Source organism: Pelodiscus sinensis, chromosome 2, assembly GCF_049634645.1.
Source record: "Pelodiscus sinensis isolate JC-2024 chromosome 2, ASM4963464v1, whole genome shotgun sequence".
NCBI lineage: Eukaryota > Metazoa > Chordata > Testudines > Trionychidae > Pelodiscus > Pelodiscus sinensis.
This window is the reverse complement of record NC_134712.1, coordinates 207,343,819-207,367,373: the sequence shown is the minus strand read 5'-3', so window position 1 is coordinate 207,367,373 and position 23,555 is coordinate 207,343,819. Positions and strand designations below refer to the sequence as shown.

The window sequence follows — 23,555 nt, the reverse complement described above, 5'->3', positions numbered from 1 at the left end:
GTGCATTTGCAAAAGGCTGTAGTAGTTCACAAGCAGTCTTGGCTACTCTAACCTCTTATTGTATGCTGGCTAGGGACAATCGAATTAGCCTTACATTTAACCCTCTTGACTAAAGTAGGGGTTAAGTACTGCATAAATCAGCGTGGGAGCATGAATGTGAGTGCAAAATGTTGCTGAAGAAAGTTTCTCGGAAATTGGGGGAAAATGTTAGATTTTAGGAAGTTTTAGAACCACCCCTGTATTATGAGGGTATCCAGATTTTTCAAAAGTTTCCTCTTCAAGTGAGAACTACTTAAGGAAGGGGAAGTGCCAACCTGATTACAGGACCATTGCATCTTGACTATTTTCCAAATAACAATCTATCACACCAATTGTAAATCCAATTTACAATATTAAGCAAATATATCCTAATTTATAAACTTCCATTGTTTATTCAGGTGGAGCTCTTGTATGTCAGCAAAGCATAGACAGATGCAGGTGATATATCCACATCATTTTATTTTTTGATATTGTGAATAGATGTGCATATGTAACTACCACCAGGCAGATTTGAACCTGGGATCTCTGGAGCTTAGTATAGGGGCTGCTAGCCTTTGAGCTAAAAGCAAGCTGGCTTTTAGGCCCTGCTGTAGACACCATACCTTTATGTGGTTTTCAATGTAATAATACCCATTTAAGTACTAGTTAGTAGTAGCACCTAATTAAGATACATGATTTACAAATTTACTAAAATTTGTTAACAGTAATTACCACAAATCAGATCTCTATGCATTGTTCAGAATGCAAAATATAGCCCTTCTGCTGACTGGTAGGAAATATCAGGGCTCAGCAGGTCAGCTACCCAGTGGAAGAGAAATCACCGTCACAGAATGTGGAAATAGTCTTACTCTAAATTTGTTGAAAATGGGTAATCAGAAACAACACACATAGCAAACCCCTCTTAAGGGATCTCAACCTCATCAGTGTTTCATTTCAGAGTGCAACTCTCTTCCCAGTAGTTGATTACAGAAAGTTTAAGGAAGGTTAAGAGCCATAGCTTCTCCCACATAAAAGCCTGCATCAGAAAACCAACAAAATTTTTTTCCCAGGGCCTAAAAATTTGCTCACATTCCAAGACAAATAATTTATAAGACTGTGTGCAACAACACATCTGATGATTTCTTCCATAACACTATGTTTAACTACAAAAATAAAAAAGGCTTAGTACATCTCTAAAAGGAGTTGATGTGTTTCCTTGTCATCAAAGACTTGTGCTAAAATGGAGCAAATGATAAGTCTCTTGCTTTAATGAACTGCTTTATTTTTAAGGTCTCAATCTTTTCCCCTGTATTGTAAGATGACTTGCCAAAAATATATATCTGAGGGTAAACCCAAGGATGCCTGAGTTTGGAAAGAATTTGTCAGTAATATATTTTGAAAGCAATTAAAAATTATAATCATTCCATAAACTCTTTTCATTATTGTTCAGGACATCTAAAAGATACCAGATTTAAATGTGTGATTGGCACTTATGCATTTATACCCTATTTAATGTAACCAGGCATGTTCTTTTATTGATTTTAAATAGCTTAATTTTTTGAATCCCGCTTTGCTATTGACCTAATTCCTACTTTGTGCCAGACAGTGCAGGAAAAAAGACAATACACACACAATGGGGTTCAGCTGGGCTGTAGATTTATTAGATGACACATCTGAGAACCATCACACAATAACTTGCGCAGTATAGGTCATCCTTCCTTTGTATTCCATACCACTTGGTGGAGGGCTACCATTTCCCTGCCACTTTTTCCCCTGGAAGAGGACTGCCGCCACACCCCTAATTGAGTCACATTAGAGTTATTACAACCTCACAGCCTTTCCTCACATGAGGGTATACTGGAGCAGGTTCTCCTTACTCTTCCAGTCAGCCACAAGAGCATTTCTCGCCTTCTTTAGGAGATGCATTTTCCTAATCTGCTTTTAATTCCAGTTTATCAGGGAATGAAAACCCTCTATTGGTACCAGCCAAGTTGTGACATGATTTTGCAATCTAACTTACCGATGGTGTTCCTAGGCTACTAAGAAAAAGGTGAGAAAATGGCCACAGTGAGAGAAAATTGGGCAGTGAGAGAAAATTCCTTCCCAGCTCCCCGAAGGCAATTAGCATATTTTCCACAGTGTAGCCCCAAACCCCCAGACTAAATGAGGGAAGGGACAAAGCTTTTCTTCCAAAGGCAGAATGGTATCCCAGGCACAAGGAAGGATTTATATAACCTTTCCTTTTGAGAGTGTGGGAGCCAACAGATTTATACACTGCACTTTTATGTCAAGCCAATTAGCTTTCTACCTCCCATCCTCATCCTCCAGTGCCTGGGAGAGAGAAAGCAGGATGTAATCCTTAAACAGGACCAAGGTTTTATTTTCCCTGCTGGTTCAGACAACCTGCTCGCCACCTGCTTGTGCCTCTGAGGCTTCAGGGGGTGTATTGTGGCACTGAATTTCACAGAATCACAGCAAATTGTATAAAATGTACAGAATTTGGTTATAGTTATCTTAAAATAGATCTTCTCAGTTATGCAACTATATACTCATTTTTAAGTAAAAACTTAAAAAGGAAAATGTAAATGATCAAAATGTAGCTGTGAATGCAGTATAAATGGTCTCTAAAACATCAAATGCACTTCATCAATCCTGTTGACTCCTGCTTGTGGAGTTCCTTAAGAATAATGTGCCTTTATATTAGTGTGCTAATAATTAAGGGCTTCATGCTGGCAACAGAGTGATAAACAAATTTACCAATAAATTGTAATTGACCATTACCACTTTCTATTAGCAACCCGTGATTACAAACTTTGATTGTTATTTACTTAATTAGTAGAACACATATTGACTCTTGATATGCAAATAGATGATACTACTGAAAAATGTGAATGAAAAGCTTACAACTGAGTTGTGAGGCTTTTACTTTTATGAGCCTTGATTAACTTTTTCGATTAGAAAACACTAAGCTAGCATGAAGGCGGTATTGAAAAACATAGCGTTACATGATCTTTTCTGTTCGAAGATCTGGGCAGAGAGCATCGGGAAAAGCATTTGGAGATTTTATAAAATCATAAATGACCAGATCCGAGAAGATTCAAAGATGTACGGCTACATCTGCATTGCGCAAAAGGTTTTGTGCAAGAGTGTGTCCACACTGCCATGTACTTTTGCTCAAGAGATGTGCTTTTGCGCAAGAATGTCCATGGCAGTGTGGCTGCTCTCTTGCGAAAGCTCTGATGGCTGTTTTAGCCATAGGGGTTTCTTGTGCAAGAAACACCTGTTGCCCATCCACACTGCCGCCTTGCACAAAAAGCCCTCCTTTTTAATGCTTTACTGTAAGGCTATGTCTAGACTGGCATGATTTTCCGCAAATGCTTTTAACGGAAAAGTTTTCCGTTAAAAGCATTTGCGGAAAAGAACATCTAGATTGGCATGGATGCTTTTCCGCAAAAGCACTTTTTGCGGAAAAGCGTCCATGCCAATCTAGATGCGCTTTTGTGCAAAAAAGCCCCAATCGCCATTTTTGCGATCGGGACTTTTTTACGCAAAACAAATCTGAGCTGTCTACACTGGCCCTTTTGCACAAAAGCTTTGCGCAAAAGGGACTTTTGCCCGAATGGGAGCAGCATAGTATTTCTGCAAGCAGCACTGATTTCAGACAGTATGCAGTCTGTGTTCTTGCAGAAATTCAAGAGGCCAGTGTAGACAGCTGGCAAGTTTTTCCACAAAAGCAGATGATTTTGTGAAAAAACTTGCCAGTCTAGACACAGCCTAAATGTCTTTGTACAAGAACAGCCGTTCTTGCGCAAAAAGCATGCAGTGTAGATGTAGCCTACGTGTTTTTAGTTGGGTGGCATCACAGTCTATTCTAGCTCTGCACTCGTGTGTTCTGTTGTTACCAGATCCTGTGATTAATTCATTGTCTTGCAACTCTATTGCTTGTAATTTATTTATTTATAAATAGAAATTGTATAATAAAAGCAGAATTGTAGATTGGAAGTTAATCCCATTGCAGGTCCAGATTTTTTAACCTGAAAATTCTTAAAATTAGCACAAGCATAGTTCTTCATTTAACTAAAGAGCGACCGTTAATCCTTTTGCTTTCAGTCCCTGGATGGGGTCTGTATACCTTGTCATAGTAATCTAATATGCCATTTATGTTTGTTCTTAATGTTGATTTTGTTGTAAAGGCTTTCTGAGCGCTGCAATCACTGCTAAACGATCTTCCGCTCACCAATATGAATTATTAATGCTTCCCAGGCACAAACTAATCTTATTGAACCAGAGAGGGGAGAGGAAATAGGAAGTGATCCGAAAGAGTGTTCTTTTATAAAGCACTAAAAAAGTCATGAATTTTAGCTGAGTCAAATTTTGCTTTTCAGTTTAAAGTAATCTAGTGGTGGTGAAGTTTAAGAGCAGCTCTGTTTAAAACTGGAGACTAAAATCAGCTACATTTAATCTCTTCTTACAAAAGACAGCTGGGGACTGGTGATTTGTGCTGCATCAACCACTTTGTATGTGAGAATGGGAAGAGTGTCTCATCTCTTTAATTTTAGCATTCTTTAGCAGAAAAGTTCCTGTCGTTTAAAAAATGGCTCAGCAAATGGTTTCTCTGTGACTATAATTGTAAGTGCATTATAATTAGTTCTACAAAGAGAGTGCACAAATATTATGTGGAATTTTCAGGGTTTTATTTAAAGATCTCCAAGAAACCTTGAAGATGTACCTTCAGTTGTTAAGTTCATGCAGTAATTACGTTTATCTCTGGCTTTTCATTAAATGTATTTTTGGTAAAGGTTGAAAATTATCTGGTTCAGTGGTTTGTAAACTCTTTTGGGTATGTTTGGAAAGTCTCAAGTATTTTATAGCTGCTTTGAAAAGTTCAAAGTACCAGGCATATATCAGAATATTGCATTCACTGGGAAGTCCTAACCAGTAACTAGAGCACTAGCAGATTCATACAGGTTACACAGACTCTTATGGGATGCTGTAATCAGTGGTTTGAAGCCTTGGTATAATTTGTGGGCCCTCCAAAATTTCAAATGGAAATTTGGACCCCTTTGGAAATATTAGGGTGTGTCTAGACTACATGGCTCTATCAATGGAGTCATGTAGATGAGGCAGGACGACAAAGGGAAATGAAGAGGCGATTTAAATAATCGCCGCTTTATTTCAATCAAAATGGCCACCGCGCTGTGCCGATCAGCTGTTTGTCGGCACAGCACAGCAGTCTAGACGGGGATCTGCCGACCCCAGAATCCTTTGTCTGGAAATGAGGCTTCCAGGATCTGCCGACAAAGGGTTCTGGGGTCGGTTAGGAGTATACTGGGAGGTCATGGTCATTGACAGCAAGATTATGCCAATGGCCAACCTCTGAGAGTAAAGGGGTTCCAGGAGTTGGAGTTACTGTCCTGGATGAGCTGCAGAACTGTCTATGATCCGCTAATTGGCATGTAGCAGATTGTTTTTTCCAATACCTCTGTAGTTCTCCTGCACAAAACTTGTTTTTTTCAAGAGCATTTGTGTATGCATGTAGCTGGACTCGGGATGAAATACTCTTAAAAAGAAAGTATATACTTCATAATGATATGAGCTAACATCAAAGGAGAAATGCATAGGCAGGTATCTATCTATCTATCTATCTATCTCTTATATTATTCTTAAGTATGCTGTTTAAGACCAGAGAGGTATTTTGTGGTTTTGTTTCACTAGCTACAGAAGAAATGTCATTCCTGTTTTGGTACAAGAGGTTTTATGGAATCACATATCAGAACAATTGCAGCAAAAGCTTTGAAAATAAACTCATAACTTCAAACTGTTAGGAATCTAAATTTTATAATATGTATTTTTTAAAAAAATTCCATAATCCTTATTTTCATTCGTCTCTGAAACTATCAAACCTTCTAAAATCTGAAGAGGTAATAGACTCTTGCATCATGTACCCTCACCTACTCAATGGTGTTTGTAGTATAGACTCCTAGAAAGATGTAAAATGTATCTATAAAAGAAGCAGATTAAATAATCCATCATAAATTTAGCATATTCATTGGTTCTTAGTTTTAAACCAGTCCATTAAAGTCAATTGGAAGGCTCTTGTTGATGTCAGTGGGTGTTGGATCAGGATCTTTATAATTAAATACATTTGAATCTATTGTACAACTGTTTATCAGGTGTGGTAGTAAATATTTCTTTTATAGTAGGGCCCAATGACTCCAATGCTGGGCATTGAATGAGCATAGAAGAGAACCAGTCTCTGTCCTGATTACAATGTGACCTAATATAGTGGCTAGGTTACCTCACGTTTGCCTCCTCTGAGATTCCTGTTCCATGCTTCTGAAGCCCATACTGCTGGTCAACATCAGACACAGGATACTGGATTATGTGGGTCTTGTCATAGTTCAAGGCAACTACACCTGTATTCCCCTTCATGATCTACTAAGGGCACCCGCTCTTAGCCCTTAGGCTTCCTAGCCATCCTCACTTGGGTGGATCCCCGCATCTCTTTCACTCCTAAATGGGATTTTTCCAGGCTGCACAATTTCTTGCCTACATTGTGTTATTCCCGCATGGCCTAAATCGCTAGCATCTATGCTTTGCTTACTCTGCACTGGCTATAAACAATATAATTGTTAGCAGTTATAAGTTACTATAAAGCCAAGTAAGCACATTTATTCTTAAAGTGAAAGTATTAGAGCAAAAATATTTAAAACAATAAAAGCATCAACATGTATGCTAATATACTTGCCAAAGATCATCCAACATGACTATGGTAAATGATGAGCCCTTCAAACCAGACCAAAGTTTTTTTCCTGTAGTTACAAGTTCATAACAGCTCAGAAGCAAAATGAATATCAATCTCTCCTTCATTCAACTTGAGTTTTTGATCTTCAATTTCTGTGAAAGGTAATCAGCGATCATTGGCTCTCTCCCGAGTACTTCAAAAAGTTGGGTTCAGAGCGGGAACATGGATTCACATCCTCCTGCCCTTTTGGTGTTTCCTAGAAAGCTCACTTCACTTTGTGTGCAAAGTTCCCTTTTGCCTTGTACTTTGTTTAAAATAGTCGGTTGAAGCTGGTGATACTTTCCCCCTCAGAGAAGTTGCAATAAATCTCATAGTAATCCATAAACTTTTCAATATAATGAACACAAAAATATTTAAACTTAATTCCATATTTAAAGATACTGTAGGAAAGGGCCTTGTATGTCCCAGACTTAAGGTCTAATCCACTATGCCCATATCTGCGTTCCTACAATAGAGTACTGACCGAGATTTTACCGCAAGAGAGCAGATTGAGAGCAACTATCTAGTAACCATAGTTATAACATATCTTTAAAAAAAACACAAATAGGATTGTATACATTTTGTTACAATATTCCAAAAGCTTCATTTTTAGCATTAAGTAGTAGCTCAAATTATGTAATGTTTTAGGAAGTAGAGCTTAGCAAATGCATCAAAACAGACAAAACAAAAATCAGCAACACTGCACGCACGTGCGCACACACAAATTATAGACTTTGACATAAAGTATTCGTTACGTCTTATGCAAACAGTGTATATTTAATCGAAGAAATTTTAGAAATGTCATCTGGTCAAGTACCCTTCACTGTTGTTGAATTAAGTATTATCTAGACGACCCCTATCAGATGTTTGTCTAACTTGTTCTTTTAAAACCTCCAGTAACAGAGATCCACAACCTCCCTTGGTAACCTATTACACGCTTAACTACCCTTACAGTTAGAAAGCTTTTCCTAACGTCTAACCTTAATCTATCCTGTTGTAATTTAGGCCCATTACTTTTTTTGTCTTTTCCTTTATGGATAAGAACAGTTTATCAACCTCCTCTTTATATCAACCTTATATGTGCTTAAAGACTGTTATGTCCCCCATCTAGTCCCACCCTCTTCTCTAGACTAAACAAACTCAGTTTTTACAGTCTTCCTTGTAGGTTATGTCTTCTACACTTTTAATCATTTTTGTTGATTAAGCTTTTCTGAACTTTCTCCAATTTATCATATCTTTACTGAAGTTTGTTGCCCAGAAAACTTTAATTAACATGTTGTCAGTGCTGAGTAGAGTGAAATAATTATTTCTTGTGTTGTGAGCAAGACTCCTGCTAATAAATCTCAAAATGATGTGCACTTTTTTGCAACAGTATTATATTGCTGATTCATATTTAGTTTGTGATCTATTATAACCCCATCCTTCTGTTCTGCAGTACTCCTTCCTATGCACTTGTTTTCCATTTCGTATATGTGTAATTGATTATTCCTTCCTAAGTGTACTACTTTTCATCTGTCTATATTGAATTTCATCCTAGTTATTTCAGACCATTTCTTCAGTTTGTCAAAATAATTTTGAATTCTAATCTTGTCCCCCAAAACACTTGAAACCCTTCCGAGCTTATTACTTCCCTTAAACTTTATAAGTGTACTCTCTGTGGCGTAGTTTATGAAAATATTGAATAGACCCAAACCTAGGACAGATTTCTGTGGAACCCCTTTCAATATGCCCCTGACAGTGAACCATTAATAATTGCTCTCTGAATACAGTTTTCCAACCAGTTTTACACCCTTCTTGTATAATATAGCTTTCTCTGGGCTATATTTTTGTAATTTGCTTATAGCAAGATGCTGTGAGGCAGTATCAGAACTTACTGAAGTCGAGAAATATATCTACTCCTTCCCTCCATCCACAAAGTTTGTTACCCTGTCAATGAAGGGTATTTGGTTGGTTTAATAATAGTATTTGTATTAAGAGTTTAATGCATTTTAAAAATTGTTTAAACATTGTGCTGACTATCACTAAAGTGTGAATCAGAGGTCTCCCCAGTATTTGCTATATCAGGACCTCTATGTGTGTTTGAAAGTTATCACAGTATGCCTAAGACACACCTCTCCGCCTGACAGATTCAGATGTTATGCAACAACACAGAAAGGACACACGAATTTTTTTTTGCAGGATATTTTTCATGTTTTACGATTCATTTCTTTACCATAGTTTCGATAAACTTAGTTTAATGATTCTGTATTCCTAATACCATAATTCACAGAGATCAGCAGTCAGTGAAAGATCTGCGTGGAATGGCAATGTATTTGACACTGGAGTGAGGGGCTCTCCCACATCCTGGGGTGCTGCCCTGCAGCATACCCTTTTGTGGCTCTGCAGGTATGTTGAGCTCAGCACTCATACCAGTAGTTCTTAGAAATGTAAAACCCCAGGTAAGAATTGTATACAACACTTAATATAGAATTTACATTAAAATTGCACAGTTTAACTGAAGGCTGTCTTTCTGTCATTCTGTAGCTACACAATCTGTTCCTGTGCAGACAAGACTTTTCCAAGAAATCTAATGCATCAATGTCAGGATTTGCAATACATCAAATAGTCATTGGGTGTAGAATAATCCATAACAAATTATTCCTGCTTAGCAGCAATTGTCACCCACTACAGTCAGTATCACCCTGTTTTAATGAATTATTTTTGTTTTAGAGTTCAAACTCAAATATAGGATGTCTGTCACTTCATCATATAATTGAGAGGAATCAGAACAGTGGACATTGGGACATGTTTTCTAACGGAGTGAAGATTTAGTGTGTGGGGGGGGGGGGGGGCTATTCCTGAAAAAGAATTGCTGACTTGCATCACATAGGAAAAGATGGAAACCATTATTCGTATGATTGATACCCTTTAGCAATTTAATGCTGCTTTTGGCAATTTCCCATTTTAGTACCACTTTGTTTCGCATTATGTAGGGAAAATCTGGATTTCCAGTACTTGAAGAGCTAAAATGATTGCTAATGAGGATGCAAGAAACTAAATAAATATTGCTTAAAGGATGTCTCAAGTAATAAAAAAAATCTTAGCTTGCTGACCCTGCCTGAAGAATAAAGTTGGATGGTGTAATTTGAAGCTTTGTTCCAACATCTGACAGACACATTTTGCATAATGATGGAGTATATCTGAAAATTGTGCACTTGAAGAGAATGGCTTTTCCAAGCTACTTATCTTTTGTAGCAGAATAAAGCAGCTGATAGTTAGACCAGAAATATCTCCAGGGTTCAATCCTACAGCACAATTAAGCATTTGCAAAGTATTGTGAGCACAGTATGCACCTATTCCCAAACCATAAAACTGGAGTAAACTAGATTGCTCAAGAGTTGTGTGGATTTGCAGTTTAACAGTGATAAGCGGCAAGAAGTTTGCTTCATGGAGTCAAATACTGTTGCTCTAAGCTGTATGCACACACATTTAATAGTTCTTTACTCATAAATGCAGTCCCTTTTGGATCAACTGTCCAAGTGCTTCCGAGCAACACAGTTGAATTTTTTGAGCCGTTTGCATGTGGTTTGCAAGGTAATATAAATTGGGGAACCTTCTATTCCTAGGAGACGTTTTCATAGTCAGTCTCTGGTTATTGATGAAGGAGAGAGAGACAACCTCAGAATCATGAAAAAAGACACATGCAAACATACATGCAGCCTTAGACTCTCACTTAGCTAAGAAAATGATTACAGCTGTAACTCTCACTTTGATTCTTCATAGCTTGCTGGTTGCTTTGTGCATTTGCTGTTTAGAAAAAAAGTATTTTAAAATCTTAAGTGAGATGGGACAAATGTTGTTCTATAGGAAGACAGAGATGACTGCATCCTAGGCAGATGCACCACAGCAAGCACCATCCTTGCTGTGTTTTGTTGAAGAAACTTATGGCCTACGTCTACACTGGCATGATTTTCCGAAAATGCTTTTAACGGAAAAGTACGTCTAGATTGGCAGGATGCTTTTCCGCAAAAGCACTTTTTGCGGAAAAGTGTCCGTGGCCAATCTAGACGTGGTTTTCCGCAAAAAAGCCCCGATGGCCATTTTCACGATCGGGGCTTTTTTTTGCAGAAAACACTACTGTGCTGTTTACACTGGCCCTTTTGCGCAAAAGTCTTTCGGAAAAAGACTTTTGCCCAAACGGGAGCAGCATAGTATTTCCGGAAAATCACTGACGATCTTACATGAGATCGTCAGTGCTTTTGCGGAAATTCAAGCGGCCAGTGTAGACAGCTGTCAAGTTTTTCCGCAAAAGCAGCTGATTTTGCAGAAAAACTTGCCAGTCTAGACACAGCCATGATGTATTCTAGAGCTTGTTTCGCAATATTTAACCTTCAGAAGAGAAGGGATTGATGGGCAAAGCCATACAAAATGGGATGGAGAAAATTCAGCCTCCCCAATAGCAGATGTGAATAATGTGCATAGTGTCTTAAATGTATTGAAACCACATAGTTAAATGTATTATCTAAGATTTTTTTACAATACAATAGCATAATCTCACTGTCAATTCGCAAGAATTTCTCCTCACAGCAGGTATGTAAAAAGGGAAAGAAGTAAAAACCAACATGCTCAGTAATATATTGGAAGAGGGAACAAACTGTATTTTGAGTAACACTTGTGTTTTATGGTGTAGCATGCTCTCATAGGGTACTTCTACACAGCAGGGTAAAACTCGAATTAAGCTACGCAACTTCAGCTAGGTCAATTGCATCGCTTAAGTCAAAATAGCTTAATTTGGCTTTCAGTACTGTCCATGTAGCAGGAAGTCAAAGGAAGAACACTCTTCTTTCGATTTCCCTTACTCCTCATGAAATGAGGGTTACAGGATTCGGAGTAAGAAGTTCTCCATCTCGCCATTATTTCAAAATAATGGCTTATGTAGACATACCTGTAGTGTACACCTCATCACCATGCAGAGATATCCCCATTGCTGTATGTAATGGAACTGTCACAGATAACTGCCAGAGGAAAGGACAGCAAGATGCTTGCTGAGCATACAGGCAGCCATCTCCCTTTTTCCTGTTGAATAAAGAATACTCCATTTCTCCTCCAAAGTCTTGGGAGTGAAAGAGGAGAGTTCATTTGCACAAAACTCTCAGGCTTATAAAAAGAGAGCCTCTGCAATTGTGGGCAAAGGGAAAATGAAAATCATAGCCTTAACTTTTTTTCTCTTCCAAGATTTTCCCATACAACTTGTGATGCTGTTGAGAAAAATAGTAATCTTTTGCATCATTCATATACTGAATGGTATTTGCCCGGTTACAAAGCAGTAAATAATGTGCCAAACATGATTTTACTCCTTCATTTACTTCCTCCTGCAAACAACATTACTGCAGGCAATGCAGCACTGTGCTTCCATAGCTGTGACATGAAAGTCAGGTTGATAAATGGAAAAACTTCATTTACACTCTGTTAAAAATGCCTAACTCAGTGACAGAGTACAAGCAGTGTGTTGCCTTACTCTCTTGACCATTAATGCCAACCCTTCCTTCTGTTGAGCACCATGCAGTTTAAACAAATACAGTTACAACATGCTATCAATAAATATCAATCTGTTTTGATTCACCATCCTCCTCACCCACTGCAAATTACATCAATGATTAAGTAACCTGAAGTCTTTTAAAACTACCACCTATTCCAAAGGTCAAATAATGACAACACCTTGACTATGGTTTTTAATAAGTCTTCTGCTACTTTGCTAGTACCGGTATTTTACTAAGCATGTTTGTGCTACAGTATCAAAGGATCTTATGTTTTTTCTGGATGTGCTCCTCAAATGGAGAAATAATTTTTTTTAGGTACAGAGAGAGAGGTCCTTAATGATTGCAGATGGATTAGATTTTTATCTGTAAATATTGGTAAACGTGAACTTCATTATACATATACACATACTGGCAAAAAATATTTCCATAAAAAATAATCAAAATTTACCGATAATCAAAGTAAGAAAAATGTGCCTTGTCGTCTTTATGATTTTATTTAGTATTAGTTACCACATGGTAGCTAATAGGTAAGAATACCGCAGGCAAAGCAGCACCTTTTTTTCTAGTGAAAATACAATTTTTGAGGGAGAGGATAGCCAGTCAGCAAAAGGGAGAGAATGTTTGGCAGCAAAATGGGTAAAAAACAACCATAGTTACAAATAGCAACAAAATAGTATGTAAAAAATTTAGAAGTGTCTTGCATATATATTTCTAACTGAAATGTAATTAATTCCCCTATATTCTTCAGACTTAAGAAACTGGCTTCATGTTTTATAAAAGGACTTTTCTTTGCATAACTCTGAATAGAAACAGCTTGTTTTCTACTTTGCTAACATTAAAAGTCATTATTAGTAAGTTTAGCTCCCCATTCATTACTGTAGTCATGTTTTCAGAGCCTGGTGTAGGAGATAAACTCTTTGCAAATGAAGACAGCATCCATTTTCTTTGTACCTCAGGCCATACAGAATTGATTGGAGTAATAAAATGACAGTACCTTGTAATGTACTGACGGCTCTTTAATTTGAAAACCGTTCCAACCTGATTCAAAGCTTGTTTAGGGCAGTTTATGACTTGCATAATTTTCAACTGGACCAGAATAGAGGATGGTGTATGAAAATTGATACAGCGTTAATATAACATATTCAAACCTGTCATGTTGAAGTCAACTTTGTGGGGAGCTTTTAGGAGTTTTTGTTTAGTTGGTTGGATTGTTTAAAGTAGCAATGGCAGAAAAATAATTATTAAAGTTCTGCTTGCCATAAATATAATTGTAAAGTACAGTTTACATTTATCTTGTTTCAAATATAGCTTTGTAATGTTTCTGTATGTCTAAACAATGTACAAAAAACAGGACTATGTAACACAGTGTGAGCATTTATATACAGGCAGTCCCCGACTTACGCGGATCCGACTTATGTCGGATCCGCAGTTACGAACGGGGCTGCCCCAGAGTACACGGACTGCGGGACCTCGCGGTCCTGCCGCCCGTGTACTCTGGGGCTTTGCTCTGCGTCTCCCTGGTCTGCAGACCAGAAAGACGCAGAGCAAAGCCGCGGAGGGGCTCGGGCAGCGGGGTAGCCCCGCTGCCCGAGCCCCCCCCCCCCCCACCCGCGCGGCTTTGCAAAGCGCGGGGAAGCCGGCGGCGGGGCAGCCCAGGCGCGCCTGGACTGCCCCGCCGGCTTCCCCGCGCTTTGCAAAGCCGCGGGGGGGGGGGGGGGGCTCGGGCAGCGAGGCACCCCAGGCGCGCCTGGACTGCCCCGCCGCCGGCTTCCCCGCGCTTTGCAAAGCCGCGGGGGGGCTCGGGCAGCGGGGCACCCCAGGCGCGCCTGGGCTGCTCCGCTGCCGGCGTCCTCAGAGGCGCTCCCCATCTCCCTGATCTGCTGGTCTCCAGCAGACCAGGGAGACGGGGAGCAAAGCCGCGGAGGACCCAGGCGGCAGGACCGCGGTGCATCTCGGTCCACCGCCCGAGTCTTCCTGGTCTGCTGGGGTGGGGGGGGGGCGCAGCTAGTACGCCCCCCCCCCCCCCCAGCAGACTAGGCTTTTCTCCGGACGCCTGTGGCAGAGCAGCTGGGGTGGTGCCGGTTGGTCCTGCAGCGCCGCTCTGGGCGCTACTGGTGCAACCCAGCAGCACCCCAGCTGCTCTGGTCCTGATTCAGCCGCTGCTGGTCAGTTTCAGCAGCGGATGAATCAGGACACCTGGGGCAGAGCAGATGGGGTGCTGCTGGGTTGCTCCAGTAGTGCCGAGGAGCGGCGCTACTGGAGCAACCCAGCAGCACCCCAGCTGCTCTGCCCCAGGCGTCCCCAAGTCAGCTTCTGCTGAAACTGACCAGCGCTGACTACAGGAAGCCTGAGGCAGAGTTGCTCTGCCCCAGGCTTCCTGGAATCAGCTGCTGATCAGTTTCAGCAGCAGCTGACTTGGGGACCCTTGGGGTTCTTAAGTTGATTCTGTATGTAAGTCAGAACTGGCGGTCAGTTTCTGCAGCAGCTGAATCTGGACGCCAGTTCCGACTTACATACAGATTCAACTTAAGAACAAACCTACAGTCCCTATCTTGTACGTAACCCGGGGACTGCCTGTATATCATGCTTTAAAGAGTCAGTTCTTTTTCTTCTGAATGAAAGGATATCTAGGGCTTTTGTTTGGTACAGTTAACAGCTGCTATGACTTTAGTAGAGACCTGAGGGATAATTATTATATGTTTTTATCATACATCTCCTTCTACCCTGTATATTTGCATGCTGTATTTAAATGTCACCACTTTCAATATAAATCCTACATAGGTACAATGATTCAATTTTGCACTGAGCTAAAACTTAGCCCCTTATTTAATATTCATGAGTCTGTGTGTGTGTGAGAGATGAGTTTTCTGAGCCTCATGAGACATCCCAGAGCCTGAATGTTCTGAGCCTGAAGAGAATTTGAGATAATTACCTGTGAATCCCAGTCCACAAGCAAGCATATAACTGGGGGTATGTCTACACTACCACCCTAGTTCGAACTAGGGTGGTTAATGTAGGCAACCGGAGTTGCAAATGAAGCCCGGGATTTGAATTTCCCGGGCTTCATGTGCATATTGCCGGGTGCCGCCATTTTTAAATGTCCGCTAGTTCGGACTCCGTGCCCGCGGCTACACGCGGCACGAACTAGGTAGTTCGGATTAGGCTTCCCATTCCGAACTACCGTTGCTCCTCGTGGAACGAGGTGTACCGGTAGTTCGGAATAGGAAGCCTAATCCGAACTACCTAGTTCGTGCCACGTGTAGCCGCGGGCACGGAGTCCGAACTAGCGGACATTTAAAAATGGCGGCACCCGGCAATATGCACATGAAGCCCGGGAAATTCAAATCCCGGGCTTCATTTGCAACTCCGGTTGCCTACATTAACCACCCTAGTTTGAACTAGGGTGTTAGTGTAGACATACTCTGGGTGACTCTCCCCACCCCTACAGGTATGTAGGTTCCTAAAGAAAGCAGCCACTCCAGTCTGCTCAGTGTTATTTGCTGAGTGAGAGGGTCGCTAACAGGGATTTACTATTTGGTAGTGCTGATAGACTACCCATGCCAGGAGTGGTAGAAACTTCCTAAAAGTGTGTGAGAGCCACTGGTGCCGAAACCATAGCCCCACCCTCATGGTACCCCTCCCTTTGAGACCTTGCCTTCACGCCATGCCGACATTTCCCTGTAGCTCCCTCCCCCCAGCACTGCCCCTTCCTCTGAGGCTGCACCCCCATGCTGCCTCTTCCCCCAGATGCCTCCTCCCATCACTCATTCTTACAGCTTGTCAAAAGTGGGCAGGACTGTGGCTCCCTGACCAGCACCCTCCCCATTCCCCTCTTCCAAACTATCCCTACTCCATCTCAAACTAAGCTTTTAAAATTGTCTTAACACCTAGAGTTAAATCAGCAATGCTTTTGTGTCTGTCTCTCCCCTTCTCCCTGCAAAATTGTAATATTACCAAGGATTGGATCACTGGGTCATCTCCCCACTAGAGATCTAGAGTCAAATCTTGCCTACATAACAAGTGAAAATGACTTGGAGATTTTATTCAAATACCTAGTAAATATGTCAACATGCCAATAAAAGCCCATAATTTCCCTCGAACTATTTATTTTTATTTTTCTAGGACTGGAATATCATAATTTTACTGATTAGAATATGTATTGACTGTTTACAGAAATGTGCATAATATTTCTACAAACTGCTTGATTTAAGCCAATATCATCCTACTTTTCATATTTCATGAGCACTAATGCCAAAAGAGTCACTGTTAAAATAGGAACATCTTTGTATATACATATAGAATGGCCACCTGTTTATCAAAAACTTCCTCTTCTCAATTAAATGCCAACCCAGTGGGAGTTCAAACAGTGTTCAGTTCTGAGCTAATATCTAGATCGGAATTTTGCAACAGTTTGGTTTTAACATAGATACGGTTGATTTTAATAATAGCTTGTTCAATAAAAGTATGGGACATTCTCCATGTGTGCATATATAATGAACCTCTCCTGTAAAATCACCATTTTGCCAGTAAACTGACCGCTCTAATTTTTTTTAACAGTTTACTTTTCCCCATAATTTATTCATTTTTCATGGATACAGTGGTCCAGTAAGTAAGTGTGTGTGTGTGTGTGTGTGTGTGTGTGTCTTCGTAATATGTGTGTGCATACACACATGTACACAAAAAAGCTTCAGGATGAAGATAAGTAGCTCTCCATATGTTGGTGAGAAAATATAATGGTATTCTAATGAACCAAGATGGGCATAAACAACAAAATGTGTATCAGATAATTCAGATGATTTAAGGCTTGCAAGTAGTCATACAGTTAATTTGTTTCTTCTTACTAGGAAAACAAACACATGAAAAGTCCTAACAAACACTTAAATTAGGAGTGTTTATCTTGGAGGTCACATGAATTGGCTAAAGAATAGATGTATTTAAAATGCTCACTACTGACCTCTACAGTCCTCTTTGGCAAGTTTCAGACAGTCTTCTCTGTAGTTCTTCATGATGCAAGACTTTGTGGAAGAAGAAAAGGCCAGTGATTCTATAGATTGGGGCATAATGCTCTAGGTTATCCATAAGAAAAGTGGGGAGGCAAAACAATAACTCAGTAGAAGTACTATTTAGACTAAAACACTTTTTTCAATTTACCATTGTTTTAAATAAAGTTTTTGTCATAGGTCAGGTCTGAAGGTTTCGTATACATTTTAGAACTGTCAGTTGCTTATGATGCTGATATAGTGTAAGGTTGTCAATTAATCACAGTTAATGCATGCAATTAACTCAGAACAAATTAATGCTTTTTTTTAATTAGAATTAATTGCACACCAGGGCACCATGCTCAGGGAGGCAATGCTGCATGTCTCCAGGCAGGGATGCCCCTCCTCCTATTGGCCTGCTTCATTACTGCATCTGTCTTCTCCCCCTCAACAGAGTTGCCTCTGGCCAAGGTCTGCTGTTCAGGCTGGAGGGGCTGATGTCAAGGTGTCCCCCCTCCTGGCCATCTGTGCACTGCTCGCTGCTGAGTGGAGGGCAGGGAGAAGGGCGTCTACTGCTGCTACTGGCTCAGGAGTTAGTGCTGCTGATAGCAGCTGATGCTGGCTCAAAAAGCATCAGGCTCCTGTGTGCTTTGCTTAAAGACGCAATCCTTCCCCAACACGTGTACGTTTTCCCTCAGGCATACACTCTCTTCCCCCAACACACATTCTCTTATACAGGTTGGACCTCCCTGGCATGGCACCCTTGGGACCTGACTGGTCCCAGAGGAGGGATTTTGCCAGGTCAGGGAAGGTCATTTTTGGACCCCAGCCATTGGCCCTCTTGGCCCAGCTGCTGGCCTCCCAGCTGTCTCCCCACCTCTTGTTAGCTCCGCTGCTCTCCCAACTTCCTAGGCAGCCATCGCTGCCATGGCTCTGCCAGGCAGCCCAGAGCTGGGGATCCAGGCAACCTCACATGTTGTGCACCGTGCACCAGGGCTCTCTAAGCAGCTCTGCGCACCAGGGTTCCCCAGTCCAGACCCCCACATGCTGTGTGCCAGGACTTTAAGCCCCACTGGGCAGCCATACCCTGGGTCTCCCAATCCTGCTAGGCAGCCTTATTGACACACGTTATGCAGCCCTGCTGTCAGCTCCCTGCAGGCAGCACACTGCCCTGCTCGCCCTGTGGGGTCCTTGTTGTTGGCCCTCCACTGAGACTCTCTGGTCCTGCAACATCCATGCCGACCATAGATGTTGCCAGACCAGAGAATCCCAGTTAAGAGAGTGTCAACCTGTAGCTTAACAATGAGATTAAAACTAATATTAATCACTGTTATTTTTTAAGTTTGTGATTAATCACAAATAATTTTTAAATTGTTTGACGTCTCTAATAAAATCCTTTCAGGTTATTGGCACCTAAGTGTTCCATCTAAAGTTCCCACTAATTAGTACTATCATTCAGTGACTTATTTTATTGTTAGTATGGTTGGGAGCCATAGTGTAGACAAGACGTATTCATCTTCTGGGATTTTTACCACTTTGGCAGTTATGTGCACAGGAGCAGTTTGTTTCCTCACATGGCTGGTTTGCAATATATCTTAACTCCCTGTAAAATTTGAAAGCTGTGCTTCATCTGGCACTTGTCTAGTTCAGGCTGGCTTTGATCAACCCTTAGGTCTTCACACCATTTTCTTCAAATTCCATGTTGTTAAGAGCTAACTGTATTGACAGTTATGTCACCTTTAGCAATTCAGAACAAAAGGACCATGAGAAGTGTTTCTCAGTTCCATTCCTGCAGGGTGATGGTCATCTGCCTGCTCCACCCTTCTTTCCATAAAAAAAGTCATTGGGCAAGCTAATTTCTCCTGTAGCAGAGTTTAATATATAGAAGAGTGGCCCAGACCTGCTTTTGAGTTCTTTGCATTTCTCAAGAGGAGAGCTGCACCATCCTAGCTAGGAGAGGGAAATCTGTGGAATCTGAGCCCTATTGGTAAAGGAGTTCATAGCTGATACTCAGATTTGGTTGGTGTATGGGAGTCAACATTGTTTCAACTATAGGAGTCTGAAATTTTAATATTACCCATATATGTTATAATTTTAACTTGTTCAGTGCTATAGGACACTGTTTTTAAATCATATTCTTTATTATTTTTACCTCACCTTCCTTAGTAATAATCTCATAATTATTTTGCATAATAATTGCTAACCTGGCCACACTTGGTGGAACCTAATTAAATAATATGTTTGGATGAAAATGACAGGCAAAAATCTAGGAACCTGAAGCAAGCAGCCTGCCCAGAAGAGCATCTTTCTCCAACAGATGCTGCTTGTCACCTTTCTCCTTCATAGCATAGATCTTTCTGCTGCAAACAGTCACTGATCCTCCAAAGACACAGCTCTGAAAAGAACACCAACACTTCTCTCCCAAAATGGAGAAGAGGAAACTCCTTGACTAGCAATTACACTGATTAGCTTTCTGGTGTTCAAAGAGGAGACGAGCAAGAGCAGCACTTCAAGGCATTCTCTTGCCAGTACAATCAAGAGTTTGGCATAGTCTGGTCACCTGAGACACAGCCACTGGGAGAGAATTAGCCAGTAGCCAGGTTGAGCAGAACCAAAGTCATCAGTAGGCATAAGCAGACTAAATTGCTTAGGGCCCCGAGCAGCTCAAGGGAGCATCCTATTTGGGGTTTTTTTGGGGGTTTTTTTTGGGGGGGGGAGGGGAAGATTCCTGCTTAGGGTCCCTAATAGCTAGCACTGTCTCTGAGCAGAATGAATGGAGAAGCAGATTCTATTGAACCAGGCTGGGGCTAAAAAGATCAAGTGGAGGTTATGGGGTCATCCCAACCACTGGTGGCCGAGAGGAATGTTTGATAGAAAGCAGGTCTCCAGCATTAGCAGAATGAGGGGAAAGGAAGGAGCATTCTTGGAGCAAAGTCCTAAAGACATCTCTTATGCTCTGTAATCTTGGGGTTGGGGGTGGGGAGGAGGTAGGAAGAGTAAAACAATACACAACCTCCTGCTATTCATTCGTTCACCTCTGAGATTCCATGATCCAAATTCTGGAATGGGCAGATCTTGTTTCTCAAACTAGGGAACTGAAAATGAGTTTTAAATGGGCTACCACAGATTTATAGAAATACTCAATGTAATTTTCTTTTATGTTCTATTTTCTAGTTATAAGGAAGGGTCTGAATAATGTTGCTCTCTGGTTTTTTAAAAAAATCAGAGAACAATATTGAAAGCAATCCTTAGGGTAGTTACGACACATAAATAGCCTTTCCAAAAGTATAACAAAGGATCTGGTTATGAGCAAAAATGTGAATGGGGTATTTGTCTCAGACTGTTCATGTCTTGCCTTTAGAATATATATTTAGGGAGTTTAAACAGATATATTGGGCTGAATTGCAAATGCTGTGTCAACATAAAATTTTAATTTATTTTTTCTAGAGGTCATTATCTTGGAGAAAGACAGTAATGAGCATCTCTGCTTGCAATTTCCAAGAGTGCATTGTTTGATATCCTTGCTTTAGAGCAGTGGTCACCAGCCAATAGTTTGGGATCTACTGGTAGATCTTGGAGCCTTTGACAAGTGATCCTGACTGGTTTGGCCAGGAAGCTATCAAGCACTGGCACTTCAATTGCCCCTCCACCCACTCTTGTGCTGCTCCTACTTTCTACCTTAGAGCTTCCCCTGGGAGCCTCCTGCTTGCTATGCAGGGTATGGGAGGGAGAAGGGTGTGTGTGCTGATGTCAGGGTATTGCTGAAATCAAAATCAGGAATCCCCCCCACACCACTTTTGTACCCTATCTCCATACTAAAATTCAAACAGTCAATCAGACTCACTCATGCCAAAAGCTAGTACGGTCACCTGGTGGCCCATCTCTTCCTAGCAGACCTTCTTCCTGGAATACCATCCCACAGTTAAGGAAGCTGAAGAACTCAGGAAAACAGACTCATTCAGAGATATGTTCTTTCTCTGATTTTTTTTCCCCAATATATTTATGAATTGTCTGCCTCCAACAATTTCAAGGCCTTTCAAGTATACAAATATCATATACAGTAAGCTTCCGATAATCCGGCACCTTTAGGACCCAGGGGGTGATGGACTATCAGAAGGGGGGGCTATGAGGGGTCTGGGGTGGGGTGGGGGGATGCTACCCCAGACCCCCTCATAGCCCTCCCTTCTGATAGTCCGGCTCTGCCCCAGGAGTCCCCGATTCAGCCGCTGCTGGTCAGTTTCAGCAGCGGCTGAATCGGGAGCGCCTGCAGCAGAGCAGCTGGGGTGCTGCTGGGTTGGTCCGGTAGTACCGACCCTTGGTGCAGCAAGACCAACCCGTCAGCACCCCAGCTGCTCTGTCCCAGGTGTACCCAAGTCAGCTGCTGCTGAAACTGACCAGCGGCTGATTCCAGGAAGCTGGGGCTGAGCAGCTCTGTCTCGGGCTTCCTGGAGTCAGCCGCTGGTCAATTTCAGCAGCGGCTGAATCCGGGACAGCTGGGGTGCTGCTGGGTTGGTCCCGCAGCCCCGAGGGGCAGCGCTACTGGACCTACCCGGCAGCACTCCAGCTGTTCTGCCCCCTGCTTCCCGGATTCAGCGCTGGTCAGTTTTAGCAGCGGCTGAATTGGGGAAGCTGGGGGCAGAGCAGCTCCAATGGTCCGGCTGCCCGGAGCACTTCCGGGTTCCTGATGGGGCCGGACCATCAGGAGTGCCGGACCGTCAGAGGCCGGACCATCGGAGTTTTACTGTACTTTGTTTCAAGACACGTGCCATTTTCCTGGTACAACCAAACCCTTACCTTATCTTATGATAAGAGGAAGCTGTATACTGGATTTGGTGGTCCTAGCTCTTACTGTTAGGAGGAGTTCATGAACAGAGACAGACAAACTCTCTCAAATGTGTAGTAGATGACCCGCTTCAGCAACTTCAAGGCCTTTCAAGTTTGCAGATTGCATATAACTTGCTTCAAGAGAAAGATATTTTAAAAAGTTTGAGGACATTCTGAAGCAAAATATGGCAACAACCAGTAGCTAATGTAAGAATTGGAGACCTAAGTCCAATGAATCAAATACAATGTTGTCAGGCTTCCATCTCAACCACGCCAAGACACTGAGAGCTCATTATTTTCTTGAATGGAGAATGACAGACACATAACCCAAAGCCTATACATGTAGGAATAACTCTATTTGGTATTCTCACCCACGAGGACCATTTCATCAAGATTAATCAGAAGACTACATCAAGAAACATCCTCTTAAATAAGCATGGGATGGGTCTTAACTGAGGAGACTATTGTGCAAACACTGTGTAATTCAGTGCTAGATCATTGCTCAGATGAAGAGTACTGTGGTCCCATGTGGTTAAGTTCCCCACATAGAATTAGTTGACATATAATTGAATCAAACAATGAGAATAACAATATGGCTATTAGCATACACACAAAAAAGGTTCATTGACTACCAGTCCTCTCTGATATCCTGACTCCTAACATCCAGGGTTGTATTGCAGCAAAAAAAACTCCTTGCCAAAATCCAGAAAATACCACAACTTTCACTTTTTAGATATATATATAGGAAATGTCTTGCCACTGACACATCAGAGAAAGGCCTATATAGACTACAATACTAAGTTTATGGGCGATGCTGCTGTATTGTGGAAAACAGAATGGGAATAAGCTGCTTGGTCTGTAAAAATCTCTATTCGGATGCAGGCTTAACTGTTTCAGATGTGGGTCGATGAGATATGTGGCAGATGACCACTCAAGAACAGCCCTTTATAGCAGCAATTGAGTATCCGGTACATCTACTAAAATGACTGCTCACCTCAGGTTATGTGCTGATTATCCTGAGACTGTTGAATGGATAAAATGTGATACTCACATCGTTTTGACACGTTTGAAATTTTTGTATTTTAACATGTTTTATCTTTCTATTTTATATTTTCAAAATCTTTCTGTTTTTAATGTGCCACTTATGGATTCACTAATAATAATTCAGTATTGTTAAAGCAGCTGATGGACAGATTCAATAAGATCATTGCATAGTTTTATGTTCTACATCAGTGTTCAGTGAGACAAAAAACAGATTTGCTTATGGGTTGGATGACATGTACTATACAGTAAGTGATATGTTTATTGAATCTGGTGCTAGATTTGGGAGTATTCATTGAAAACAAAGGAAAAAATGAAATGGATCAGATTTTCTTTTCCGGTACACCTGTCATATTCTACTAGGCAAAATTCCAACTTCACATACATGAA

General features: G+C 41.2%; 1 protein-coding gene across 4 annotated transcripts in view; it reads left to right on the top strand.

The window, feature by feature from the left end:
• The window catches only part of PHF14 (PHD finger protein 14), a 380,891-nt gene that overhangs the window by 229,761 nt on the left and 127,575 nt on the right, over positions 1-23,555 (top strand). The gene's annotated exons all lie outside the window — the stretch shown is intronic.